The sequence below is a fragment of the Lepisma saccharinum genome, chromosome 17 (assembly GCF_977018435.1).
Source record: "Lepisma saccharinum chromosome 17, izLepSacc3.1, whole genome shotgun sequence".
Taxonomy (NCBI): domain Eukaryota; kingdom Metazoa; phylum Arthropoda; class Insecta; order Zygentoma; family Lepismatidae; genus Lepisma; species Lepisma saccharinum.
In genome coordinates, this window is record NC_139245.1 from 23,738,956 (window position 1) to 23,752,892 (window position 13,937).

General features: G+C 39.7%; 1 protein-coding gene across 1 annotated transcript in view; it reads left to right on the forward strand.

The window, feature by feature from the left end:
• The first annotated feature begins 7,935 nt into the window (after positions 1-7,935).
• Positions 7,936-13,937, forward strand: part of LOC146001612 (uncharacterized) — a 69,564-nt gene continuing 63,562 nt past the window's right edge. Inside the window, exon 1 of the mRNA XM_083139147.1 lies at positions 7,936-8,142. The gene's annotated coding sequence lies outside the window, so the exon portion shown is untranslated. The remainder of the gene's footprint in view (positions 8,143-13,937) is intronic.

Below are 13,937 nucleotides of genomic sequence, written 5' to 3' on the forward strand. Positions count from 1 at the left end.
TAATGGTTATTGTATTGTTGTACATAATAATGAAATAAAGTTATTGCAGGTGTTTTATTTTTGAATTTAGTATTATTTCCAATTCCCTTATGTGTTGTTTCTTAATTATAGCATTGTAAATAAGCATCAAGAAGAACACAGTGTATTTCATCCCATTCTACTGTTTTTTACACCGTTGTACTGTCGCATACGTGAGAGGGCATTTTCCACACGTACGGAAAATTGATTTAGGTGTCCGCTGCACCAAACTCAGCGCCTATTCCTTTCTGGTTAGACTAATTTCATTCTTCTAACTTACACTCTTTTTCATATTGGCGCGCAAAACATAAATTCCAGACACTACAAGGCATCCATAGAAAACTTGCATAAATTTTTGTCTAAAGTGCGTGTGCTTTACTACAACAAAAATCCTTTGTTTCATAACTATAGCAAATGTCACTAAGAAGAAATAGTCCCGTGAAAAAGGATTCGAAATGCGCGTTTGATACTACTTCTCTACCGTATTGGGTAACTTACAATGAGCTACTACGTGAAAAATTGAATACAATTGCTATAGAATACAGAATCGTTGTAAAATAATATTTCTAATTGATCAACATTGTAAAATTATGCACATTTGCTATAAATGTAATAGAACACCACGTCAAGGTATCATTTTATTATAACTTTTCCAACTTGACCAATACTGAAAATTCTCTACTTTTCTTAATGTGCATAACTCCATAATCACTTTATCAAAACGCCAATTTTGGGTTTTTACATATCTCAAACGCGTTAGTACATCTTTCTAATCATTACTTGGTAGTCGTATATCGCACAATTAGAAACAAATCGTACACCAAAGAAGCTGTTTTTTAAGCATAATTATGAGCTTGATCTGACTGTTGCACAAAGAGTTGTATCCCATGCGAAGCGAGCAAGATAAATTTAATAAATTTCTTTGCAAATATAAAAATTAATAGAGCGCTATGACATTTACTTTTTTCATTTTTTCTCTTTTTGCGACGGCGCCCTCTTTGCCTTGGAACCTCACCCCCCTCATTCCCGTTGCTAGGGTTCTGTTCTCCACACCAAACAGTATGGTTTAACTATTTGGTTTTTGGAAATGGCTCAAGCATCGTTATGTGAAACATTCATCAATATGTTAAAATACTTATTTCCATTATCTGTATATCCCTCAGGTGGGCTGTTTTGGTAGATAAGGAGATGGACTAGTGCCCACCTTCACTCTGCCAGTGACGTCACCATTATACAGGATAAGTCAAAAATAATAATGAAACAACTTTACACAGTTATTACGACGTAACTGTTTAAAATAGAAAATCAAACAAGGCACCAATATAAAGAAAAACTCTCGAAGTTTTCCTCACATGATTTACATTTCAATGATCCAATAAGGGAACGACATGACGAGCGGCAAACGTCCAAATGATAATCAAGCTCTTCGCCATACAAGATACAGCATTTCGTCGACTATGGTTTCGAAGAAACTAACAATTCACCATTGTATCTCTGGCAGATCTTTTGGAAGGGGTGGAATATACACATTACTACAGTCATTCGTGCAGAAATGTCTTTGCACCAATGTGATTGAATCAGTCTTCGTTAACTCCAACACACAATACGCCTTCTGCTGGTCACTTGCCATTTTGCCACACTAGTGATCCTGGCGGAGAAGCGGCAAAGCTACATAAGCGTGCCAAGTGGCAATAAAACTTAGAGAGTTTTTCTTTATATTGATACCATGTTTGATTTTCTATCATAAATAGTTACGCCATAATAGCTGTGTAAAGTTGTTTTTGTACCCCACTAATACAGGCAAAGTTCCCCGTGTACATAGCACATTTAGAGGATATGAAGGGTAGGGCCACACATATTCTCGATCTCGGCCATTTTGGAGGTGATGTGATCAGCACCACGTTCCGTCCATCTTTACCTCCAGGGTTGTCCCCAGTACCCATTGATTTGAGGCTGGGTGAGTATCGTAGCCGCCTTATGGGGGGGGGGGGAGCAAGGCCGGAAAAGTTCCGACTTTGGTGTCCCCTCGGGGATCGAACCCGTGTCGCCGGCGTGGCAGTAAGACGCCATACCGACTAGACCATCACGGCTGAGCATATAAATTCTACTGGCAGGTAAAAGGTATACTTTCGCAGGCTGAATATACGAAAGGCGATAAATGAGTTGCGACTGGCCAGATGACAGGAAATTGATTTTCACTGATTTTGTATTTTGAGGTCCGAATATTTTTTCATCAATTTTATGATAAAGTTCAAAATTAAGGACATACTCATTTTATATTGTGTGTACGTACAACCCACTTTATTGTCTGACTGTATAGATCCACCACTGTATTAGAAACCCTGGTATGCAAGCAGTGGCGCTAGTGTCGTAATTGAATTCAAAGGGGGAAGCCTTTAGTTCGCATATTTTCCGAGGTTTCAGAAATCTTGGCGCTAGTACGGTGTTTCACTTCATCGTCCGAGTGAAAGGGATAGTACTGTGAAAACAGACTTTGAGGTAGACATTCGAAATACAAAGCTGAAAATCTATGGAATTTACTTTCCAATGTTTCCCCATTAACCACCAGAAAATCCACCAAATAACAGCGACAGACTTACGGCCATTTTGAAAAGACGCCCGCCATGTTGGATTTTCGGCTGTAACTCCCAAACCAATAAACAGAGATATGATCATTTTTTTAAGAAGTTTATTTGTTTCTGAGACTCTGGGTCTTCTTAGTTGAGCAGGTGTTGTGCCCAGAGGGAAGGGCAAGGGTCAAGGGCTCCCGTAGAGGGGGCCAGGGGGGCACTTGATCTGAAGAGGCGTCGGAATGTGAAGGACAAAGAAAAATCAATTGAAAACTGACTGTCATCATCATGAAATCACCGATATATTAAGTAAATATTTATAGGGATTGAATAATCAGGAAGTCACCCATCAGCACATCTCCCACTATCGCCGGTTGGTACCGAGCATCCATTCGGGAGATACAAGGATTTTAATGCTTCTAGAGTTGCTTCATCGTCGTGCATTTAGGCCCACCAAGTATTTACTGACCTCCTTTTGCTCCTTACAGCCATGCCTTCAAAGGCCAGCGTGATTGAAAATAATGGTTGGAAAATGAAGAATCATTTCCTTGGCAAGATTACATCATCATGATTTTTGCAGATTGCAATGGAGGTCGCCCGGAGCACTACAATCGCTTCTTTTTACTAGAATGGACTGTAGAATATTTACACAGGGGGTAAATCCGGTGTTTGTGTTACAAATATGTTGTGGGGGTGGGGAGCAATAATTTCAAGATCGGAAATTATCCTGCCTTGTCCCCGCATGAAAATGGCTCTGGAGCTCACCCAGCCTCAATTAAATGGGTAACTATGGCAACCCTGGTGTTATAGGCGTGGTTCTGATCACATCACCCCCAAAATGGCCGAGATCGATAGAATGTGCCCTACCACTACATCCCCTATATAATATGTCTCATGGCGTGGTGCAAAGTGTACAGGGTTGGTTGGTTGATTTGGTGTTTAAGTCCACTTTATGCACAGTAAGGTTAATCGGGACTGGACCTACAGTTTAAAGTAGGATCCGAACCACTTGTGCCTCCGCCGGGTATCGAACCCGGGACCCCTTGATTACAAGGCGAGGGGAGGACCACAATTTTATTTGCATCTAGGCTTGTGTACAGTATTACTTATAGGTCCTAAGTTATTAGCGTTTGAAAACATTTGCACTTCCCTCCGCCGCGTCACACTTTATTTCTAGATTACCCTTGTACGCTAAAAAAAAAAAAACACCAGGTAAATTTTCACCATGCTCATGCTCATTACTCTCGTATTCCCTCTTTGTACATATACACGTGTGCACAATTGATGCACTAAGACAGGAATGCAACCAAAAGTGAAGTGCAAATCTGGCGATGCGCAATTTTTATCTCACCTACAATCGTGACGTTGGTTCGAGACGGCTGGTGGTGTTGCCAAATGCCAATTTATCTGACCAGAACGCTTGAGTGTTTCTACACTGCACCCCGGTAAGTTCTAGGCTTGTTTCGACTTGATCGCAGGGGGTGTCCAAACACTTTTTGCAAGCAGAGCTAACTTACTGCTTCAGTAATTTGTGGCGGGTCATGTTTCGGTTTACTTGCACTAAAAGCAAAGTTTCGGCTTCAGTAATTTGTGGCGTGTCATGTTTCAGTTTACTTGCACTAAAAGCAACGTTCCGGCTTCAGTAATTTGTGGCGTGTCATGTTTCAGTTTACTTGCACTAAAAGCAACGTTCCGGCTTCAGTAATTTGTGGCGTGTCATGTTTCAGTTTACTTGCACTAAAAGCAACGTTCCGGCTTCAGTAATTTGTGGCGTGTCATGTTTCAGTTTACTTGCACTAAAAGCAACGTTCCGGCTTCAGTAATTTGTGGCGTGTCATGTTTCAGTTTACTTGCACTAAAAGCAACGTTCCGGCTTCAGTAATTTGTGGCGTGTCATGTTTCAGTTTACTTGCACTAAAAGCAACGTTCCGGCTTCAGTAATTTGTGGCGTGTCATGTTTCAGTTTACTTGCACTAAAAGCAACGTTCCGGCTTCAGTAATTTGTGGCGTGTCATGTTTCAGTTTACTTGCACTAAAAGCAACGTTCCGGCTTCAGTAATTTGTGGCGTGTCATGTTTCAGTTTACTTGCACTAAAAGCAACGTTCCGGCTTCAGTAATTTGTGGCGTGTCATGTTTCAGTTTACTTGCACTAAAAGCAACGTTCCGGCTTCAGTAATTTGTGGCGTGTCATGTTTCAGTTTACTTGCACTAAAAGCAACGTTCCGGCTTCAGTAATTTGTGGCGTGTCATGTTTCAGTTTACTTGCACTAAAAGCAACGTTCCGGCTTCAGTAATTTGTGGCGTGTCATGTTTCAGTTTACTTGCACGAAAAGCAACGTTCCGGCTTCAGTAATTTGTGGCGTGTCATGTTTCAGTTTACTTGCACTAAAAGCAACGTTCCGGCTTCAGTAATTTGTGGCGTGTCATGTTTCAGTTTACTTGCACTAAAAGCAACGTTCCGGCTTCAGTAATTTGTGGCGTGTCATGTTTCAGTTTACTTGCACTAAAAGCAACGTTCCGGCTTCAGTAATTTGTGGCGTGTCATGTTTCAGTTTACTTGCACTAAAAGCAACGTTCCGGCTTCAGTAATTTGTGGCGGGTCATGTTTCAGTTTACTTGCACTAAAAGCAACGTTCCGGCTTCAGTAATTTGTGGCGTGTCATGTTTCAGTTTACTTGCACTAAAAGCAACGTTCCGGCTTCAGTAATTTGTGGCGTGTCATGTTTCAGTTTACTTGCACTAAAAGCAACGTTCCGGCTTCAGTAATTTGTGGCGTGTCATGTTTCAGTTTACTTGCACTAAAAGCAACGTTCCGGCTTCAGTAATTTGTGGCGTGTCATGTTTCAGTTTACTTGCACTAAAAGCAACGTTCCGGCTTCAGTAATTTGTGGCGTGTCATGTTTCAGTTTACTTGCACTAAAAGCAACGTTCCGGCTTCAGTAATTTGTGGCGTGTCATGTTTCAGTTTACTTGCACTAAAAGCAACGTTCCGGCTTCAGTAATTTGTGGCGTGTCATGTTTCAGTTTACTTGCACTAAAAGCAACGTTCCGGCTTCAGTAATTTGTGGCGTGTCATGTTTCAGTTTACTTGCATTAAAAGCAACGTTTCGGCGTTGAGACGACCGGGCCCGACTATTGCCGAGGTCCAGAATGCGTGGAACCCTGTCAACGCATTCACTGTTTCCTAAAGCAATGTATAGTGGAACACATTCGTACATTTTTTAAAAAAAATATAAGTGTCTTTTTTGTTTGTGTGTTTGATTTAGTTTATTTAACGTTGCATTTCTGCCGCTTGAGGCAAATGATGATGGAGATGAATGAATGAGTTAAAAATTTTGGGTGTTTCGTGACGTGTGGCCAATTTGTACGTATACCATTCACGGTATACGAGTAAGAATCCCCTTATCTAAAAACCCTTACCTCTAAGTTAAAAAGGGGTGTTAGATTCCCTTGAGAAGGGATAAAAGATTGTAAAGGGGAACTAGGCTGTCTGCGAAGCTTGAAGTCTAGAGAATAAAATACAGGAGAAAAATCGATCAGAAATTGTAAATAAAATTATTCATATCAGTTAGATGATGATGGTGATTCTGGAGTTAGTAACCTGATTTTTTATGAGATGCTAAACAGATTTCCTATGAGTTGCCAACCTGATTTCTTATAGTTGGTAACCATATTTCCTGTGAGTTGGCAACCTGATTTCCTATGAGTTGGAAACCTGATTTCTTATGAGTTGGTAACCAAATTTCTTATGAGTTGGCAACCTGATTTCTTAGGCGTTGGTAAACTTATTTCTATTTATAGCCTAGGACCACTTGGCATAGTGGGATAGCCCAGATCTTGAACTCTGTATACGCTACTGGGATGAATGATGACAAGATGAAGATGATGGAGGGACAATCACAAACAGATATGGACAACAAAACACAATTCGCACAGTGGTTACACTGGCTGTGGGTCCAGGCGCCAGAGACTCGTTGGCCTGCAACATTGCAGTTTTCGAGATGTTCTACGTGGAAGTGAGGCTGTTTCAAAAGGTCACCCCTTACACCCCCTTTATATTCTTAAACATCTATCTGTTGAAAGATTTGCCCCTGCTTTCTAGTATATTTACTTATGGGGCATTCCACGAAAAGTGGTCCTACTCCATGTAAAAATGAATTAATATGGAAATTATTATTGTTTTTAATGGCATTAAGGTTTAGATGCTTATGAATGCATGTAATTTGCACATTTCACCAATAAAAGTTACTAAGCTTTGCAGCCTATATGCGTCACAGACAAATGAAGTCATTATTTACTACATTTTTAAAGCGTCACACACGTAACGCTAATCCTTTTCATGCATTCAGCCTATGCCATCAACCTCAAGTATTTTTAATTTGTTAGCAGACACCACAAAGTATATCATAATTCTATGAAATCAGTTGATTATGAATAATTTAATCCAATCTCATGTCTAGAACCTTAAATTTTTGGGTAAAATGCCACAGATGTAACGCTGGAATGCCCCTTATGTTAATTAAGCGTCGCTTTTCTGTCACATTTGGCTAATCGTGCCAACAAGGGTGAACGATGACATCGCTGAAAGGATTCCCACAAAGAAGCGCCCACGACTAGACCGGGACTCGAATCCACAACCTTCGGTATCAAGAACGTGAGACAATCAGTTGAAACTAGGGATGACCGTAATATCCGATTTCAAATTATCCGATATCCTTTTCGGATGCAAGCGATAATACGAATATTCGGATATCCTCATAATCCGTATATACGGATATTAGAATATCCTGTATCAGGATATCAGAATATCAATATCCGAATATTTAAGATCTGGATAGAAAATTATCCCATGTCCGGATAAAATGTTATCCGCATTTGGCCATGCCTAGTAGAAACCCTTGAACATATACATGACGTCCGCAGGATTTTTTCCAGGGAGGGGCAAGGATGGTATTATTTTCCAGGGGGGCAAACAAGGCACATTTTCCCCAATAATAGCGTTGTTCACTAAAAAAACATAGCTTAAATTTGAATTTTTCATATTCATGCAATAATTAACACATATTATTGTGGCTGAAATGAAATGATATGTGTGAAATATATATATATATTTTTGTTTACTTTCATTTTCCAAGGGGGGCACGGCTCCCCCTTGCCCCACTTCCGGACGCCCATGATCATATCTGCGGCGCCCTTGCTTTCGTTATTATTATTAGTTAACTTAACAGTACCAACAAGCAAAGCCATGTGAATCATCCAAGCAACCAACGACCCACAAGCGGTGGAAAATCGAATCTGGGAGCTGGCACCACTGCCTCAGGACTCGTCCTGCCTACTCGTGATGCTTTGGAGAGCCGCGTGCAGCAACAGTCGCCGCACTGCATTGGAAGGAGGTGCACCTCAGCGCTCAAAGGTTTTTTTTTATTCTTCCGGACAAAGAGGTTGGTGACTGTAGGGATCCCGTTCGAAAACAGTCTGAAAGAAGAGAGAGAAGCAACCTGTTGGATGGACTGACAACGACTCTGGCAGCAGAGCTGACGTGGGAAGCACCTGGTGAGAAAATCCTGAATTACTACTACATTTTAGCTGCTTTTTATATGTGCTTAGAATGGCAAACGCCGGTGTGGAAATTTAGTTACCGTTCATTATTAATACCAGAAAGCAATACAACTTTATTAAATAGTTCTTGGTAATGTAAATTCAGTGACGTACCCATGAATGTATTTTTTTTAACAGTGAGTCCTATATTTTTTCCATCTTTTCCTGCATTTGGCATCTTTTTTTTTGTAGGAAAGTACCAAACGTGGGCATGACCCCGAAATCCCCTCTCGGGCACACCACTGTGTAAAATCGTAAGAATTATTTAAAAAAAGTTCTAAGGGCGCATTGGACCTTACATCAGAAAAGTCGTTTTCGAAAATTCCTTCCCTTTCGAAACAATTGTACCTATTCCAAATTTTGAACAATTACGTGTACATGTGCTTAGAATTCCTTCTAGAGTATTCAAATGAATATTTGTGTGATTTGCTTTCGTTGTTGTTTAGATACCTGCGATGGGATACCGGGTTCGAATCACGGCCCGGCATTGGTGTTCTCTGCGATTGTGCCTTTCATCAATTTCATCATATCATCACTCATCCTCATCGTCGCGATAACTATTACGATAGCAAGGAAATTGTACTGGAATAGTTTTGATTGTTTGAACATTACAACAATAAGATAGGCAGAGTTAGGGATTCGTGTATCTTTCAAAAAACGGTGTTATTTGCACGCCATAATTTTGCCAATACAATGTTTGTATGGAAGAAATTGAGAAAAAGAGGGAGCTTTAGAAAGTTCTAAATATTTTATAAATCTTACCTCACACCTTATAGATATTACTATTATTATTACACTAGTGTCATTATTTATTTAAAACCACGGATTACCTTTACTTTTTTAAAACATTTTGTATAATCATAAGTTACATTTCCAATATTTCCGTTTTTCATTAAGATCCTACAAGTCAGTAGTATAATTTTCGCTCGCCGCTAATAACAAGAATTATTAACCATAATAAAAAAAATACTATGATAATACATTTATTGCCAGAGGTGATTGAATGTTCTTTTCCGGTTGGAAATGGATTTAGAATTATGTTTTGAGAAAGAAAATCCCCGTCTTCAATTCTCAATTGTCCCAGGTTTTTTTATTATTTTTATTATTAATGGAAGAGGAGAGTTTTGCAATCGGAGAAACATTATAAAACAGTTGCAGAAATTATTCGGAACTTTCAGTATGGGTGTGTAAAACAATTCTAGGCTGTTCGGGAAAAAATAATAGATTAATAGATTTACATAGCCACGAAACTATTGCCAAAACTAATCTATCAAAAAAATAATTAAATACTCGTATTAAAAAACACGAAACTATATAAAAAAACAATTTATAGATCGAGAAAATAGATCCCCATTTGAATATGGATTTATATAGACAGCAGCGGAAGGCAAACCACACGAAGATTAATTGAATAATCAAGAAGGAATTCAAAGGAGATATATTTTTTCAGATTTTTTAAATACTGAAACAACTTTTCAAAAGGAGAGGAAATTTCGAAAATGATTTCGCTGGCGTCGGCTAAACGTCCATTCGAGCTTTTCAAACGATCACTTTTTAGGACCTCCCCGATGGCGCAGTGGTTGCGTCGTCGCCTTGTAATCAAGGGGTCCCGGGTTCGATACCCGGTGGAGGCACAAGTGGTTCGGATCCCACTTTAAACTGTAGGTCCAGTCCCGATTAGCCTTACTGTGCATAGAGTGGACTTAAAACACCAAATCAATCAATCCAAAACGATCACTTTGAATATACAGATCATGTTCCTGAACAGTGATTTTAAAATGCGTCAAACTGATTATATTCAACATTACACGTTTTATTCCTTGGGTGCGGTGTTCGAAGTGCTGTGATATGGCGCAGGGACTCCATCCTCCATTTATAAAAAAATGCATAAAGCATCCCCTACCTTTTTGTTTATCGTAATTTTGAACAGTGTAGCCATCCATGTTTGAGCGTAGATTGGAGCAGTCACCAGACTAACCTGTTACTGTCTTACACAGTGACAATGCCAGATGAGGGCATGGGAAGCGGATGCCCCCCTCTCCAGTAATTTCACTCCAACGTACGATTTAGGCATTTTTTATGGTATATTAAATACGACAGCAAGCTACAAATTATTCCCGCCCTTCTCTGATTCTTGTTTGGTGTCGTCACCGACAACTTCAGCGGGCCTCCGTGGCGGAGTGGTCAGCACAGGGTGCTACAATACCAGGGGTGCCGGGTTCAAATCCCGGGCTTGGCATGGGTGTTCTTTGTGAGTCTCTCTCTCTTCATCGATTCTACCATATCATCATCATCGTCGCAATTAGTCAAAAGTGGCAGAAAAGCTACGTAAAATTACCTAATTCAATAAATTAAGACATCTTCAAAACGGATACCTTGAAGACACAGAGAGAAATACTGATAAATATGTGGTGTATCTGGGGAGATGTCTCGACTCGACTTCCTAAATAAATATATAGAAATTCAACCTTTTTTACAAAAAAAACTTTTATACGGTAATTTTGAAGTAGTCAGCATACATGCATATATTTGCAAGAAAGTGATAACTGAAATACTAGAAATGGGCGAAGAGGAAGGCAAGTTGTGCTCTTGTGCTAATTTTCTATATCATTCTGCTCTAAATAATCGAGCAGGGGTATAGTCCCATAAGCCACCACGGGTTCTGCTTACGGTTGGTTGTCCAGAGGCGAATTGCGTGTGGCGGAAAGCGATACTTTTTATGTGACATCCATAATTTATCCTGTAAGTTTCCTGTTTTGCTTCCTGCGCGGCACAAATGAACCTTGTCAGAATGCGCAATAGGCCACCTTCCGTCTTTTCTGTAAAGTCATTAAAACTGTCGAACTCCACTCGCACAATCACGGGTGTTTCAAGATCTCTTGCAGAAACATTAAAAAAAATCACTGGCTTTCCGCTACTTTCCATGTGTGCACCGAATCCTAAAGTGTTCCACGCGTATGTACGGATAGACTAAACGGGATTGGACCTACAGTTTGAAGTGGGATCCGAAATACTATGTGCCTCCACCGGGTTTCGAACCCTGGACTCCTTGATCACAAGTCGACGACGGCTATTGCTATTATTTAGTCTATGTACATAAAAGAACTTGTACAATAATAATTATTATTATAACAAACTTATAATTGAATCCTAATTTTTCTATATTTTTAAACGTACGTATTGTAGTAATATGTCATAGAAAGTAACCTTACGTCTTCATGTATAGTACACGTTCTTGGTTTGATTGATTGATTGTTTTCTTATTTTTATGTACGTCGCTTTTCTGCCACATTTGGCTGAGTGATAAGGATGAGTGATGATATGATGAATGGACACTCGCAAAGAACACGCAGGGCCTGATTCGAATTCAGGACCCATGATGATAATAATCAGCTCGCTTTGATGTCTTCCATACGCTGGGGATCCGGATAGTGAACAAGGAAGGCCGTTTCACCCCTGGAAAATGAAAGTCAGCCTATTTTTCTCATTTGTCACAATTCTCACAACAATTTGAACAATTTTTATGTGGGAATGATATTTACAAGTAAGACTGTACAGATCGTTACAAAAACACGATATCCTCAAATAAATTGAAGCCGTGTTTTGGATAAAAAATGTCTTGCTCGAACTGGAAAAAAATTCCTGCTTCCTCCCTCTTTCTGCGGATGAACGTGTCATTTTCCGTCCAATGACGCCACTTTACAGAGATTTTCTCTTTATTTAGGATGTTCCCTGGACATGTTAAGTCGATATTTTTACCCACAATAATACGTAGCTGCATCATGTTCATCGGAAAAACAAGAGGCGGAGAATCGTATACAAATGTAACTTTAACTTTTGCCTTTGTTTTTGTTCCTAACGTTCCGTTGGACACCCTGGTTTTTCAATCATGTTTTTCTATAGTTACAAGAAGATGAACAGGTTAATGATATGCAAGGAAGAGGACATTAAGGGGAGAATGAATACAGTGTGCGATGATTGGCGCTTGTCCTTCCTGATAACTCAATCATTAAGTGTAATTTTTGTCCTGCGCTTACTGAAGCATGCAACGCCTTGGATTCTCCTTTTCAAGAAGGTGCTTCCACGTTGTCAAAGCCGGTTTGTCTTCCAAGCGCTGTTGACTGAAATCGGTTAATGTTGGTCAAGCGTGTCAGTTGGGAGTTTTCTCACAACTTGTGTAGGTGTAAGAAAGTAATATATCCGTATGGAAGGATCGATAGTGTGAAGTTCATCTCAAATAAAATAAATATAAATAATTGGGTAGAATATAAAATACACAATTTGTAATAGAATGATTTGATTTCGCTTTTCTGAAACTTTTGGCCAATCGCGAAGATGAAGATGAAGATGAGTGATATGATAAAATTGGTGAAGGGACACTTATAAAGAACACCAACGCCCAGGCCAGGATTCGAACCCAGGACCCCTGGAATCGTAGGGCGCTGTACTAACCACTCCGCCACGAGGTTGGTGCACACTTTTATGGGACATTAAGTTAAACATCTTGCACACTGTAATAAAACTGTGCGTTCATTATGTATGTGAGACGTGGACACTAAAGAAAAGGGCCAGAACAGCTCTAATTTGAAAGAAAATTTTTGAGGAAGGTAGCCTATTTCGATCGAATAATATAAATAAAAAAACAATTTATGAAAAGCTAGTAGTGAACTGGAGTGTTGGTAAAACAAAGGAATATATTAGTAAAAGAAGTAAATTCTTGAAGGATAGCCTGGATTGGCCATATCGAAAGGATGGGAGAAGCTCGAATTGTTAAAAGAATAAACAAAATGTAGAGGAAGAAGAGGAAAGCCAAAAAGAAATTGGAAACTGACGTAAAAGATTTACGGAGAATGAAAGCTAAAAATTGGATACGAAAAGCAGAGAAAAGAAAGCAGTGGCACAATATCGTTGAGCTATCTAATGCTCACAAAGCGACGTGTAGACAAGAATTTTTTTGAGAATTTTCTGGAGAATATAAAAGGCAAGGTTTTCTCTGCGCATTACAAAGCGTCACCAAGGTACACAGAGAATGTTGAGATTTGTCAATCATAAAGGTGATATGATTCATCCGTCTTCACCTCCCAGCGTCACCACCAGGTATCCATTGACGGGAGGCTGGATGAACCCCAGATAAGTACCCAATCACCCTCTGTTCACATTCATCTTCATCGTCGCGATTAAACAAACAAATATAGAAGAGCGACGTAAAATAATATTATAAGTATTTTCGAATGGCTCGTCCATTTGTAAATCGATTTAGTCTATACTCGTTGATTACTCGGAAACTACTACATATGCACAACGATAAGATTGAATATACTTGCACATATTAAGCTGACTGGTCAGTCCGTTCATTAATCTCTCGATTTTCCAGTTCTTGATTAAGGCTCATGGACCATATGTATAGCTATTATTGAGTAAATTCAGTCCCAAATTGTTGGCTTATTCACGTGTGGACTTTATTGTTCCAAGCGTGTGTGCGCACTGAAGAAATAAACCGTCGGTTTGCAACACTGCTGCATTTTCACATGGACCTTTTTTCGAGCGACAGGTGAACGAGAGTGCGCGAGCACTGAAGGCGGGGGCGGAAGTTGGTCGGTCACGGTGTTTTCCTTTTGCATCCGGTGGAAGGAGAGGACAGCAATTTGCAGGATGGACGCATAAACTCCACCGAAATACAATGAAATACAATCAAGGGCTATATTACAGTTTTTATTACGAAGCAGAATTCCCAGTTATCTCCACTTAAA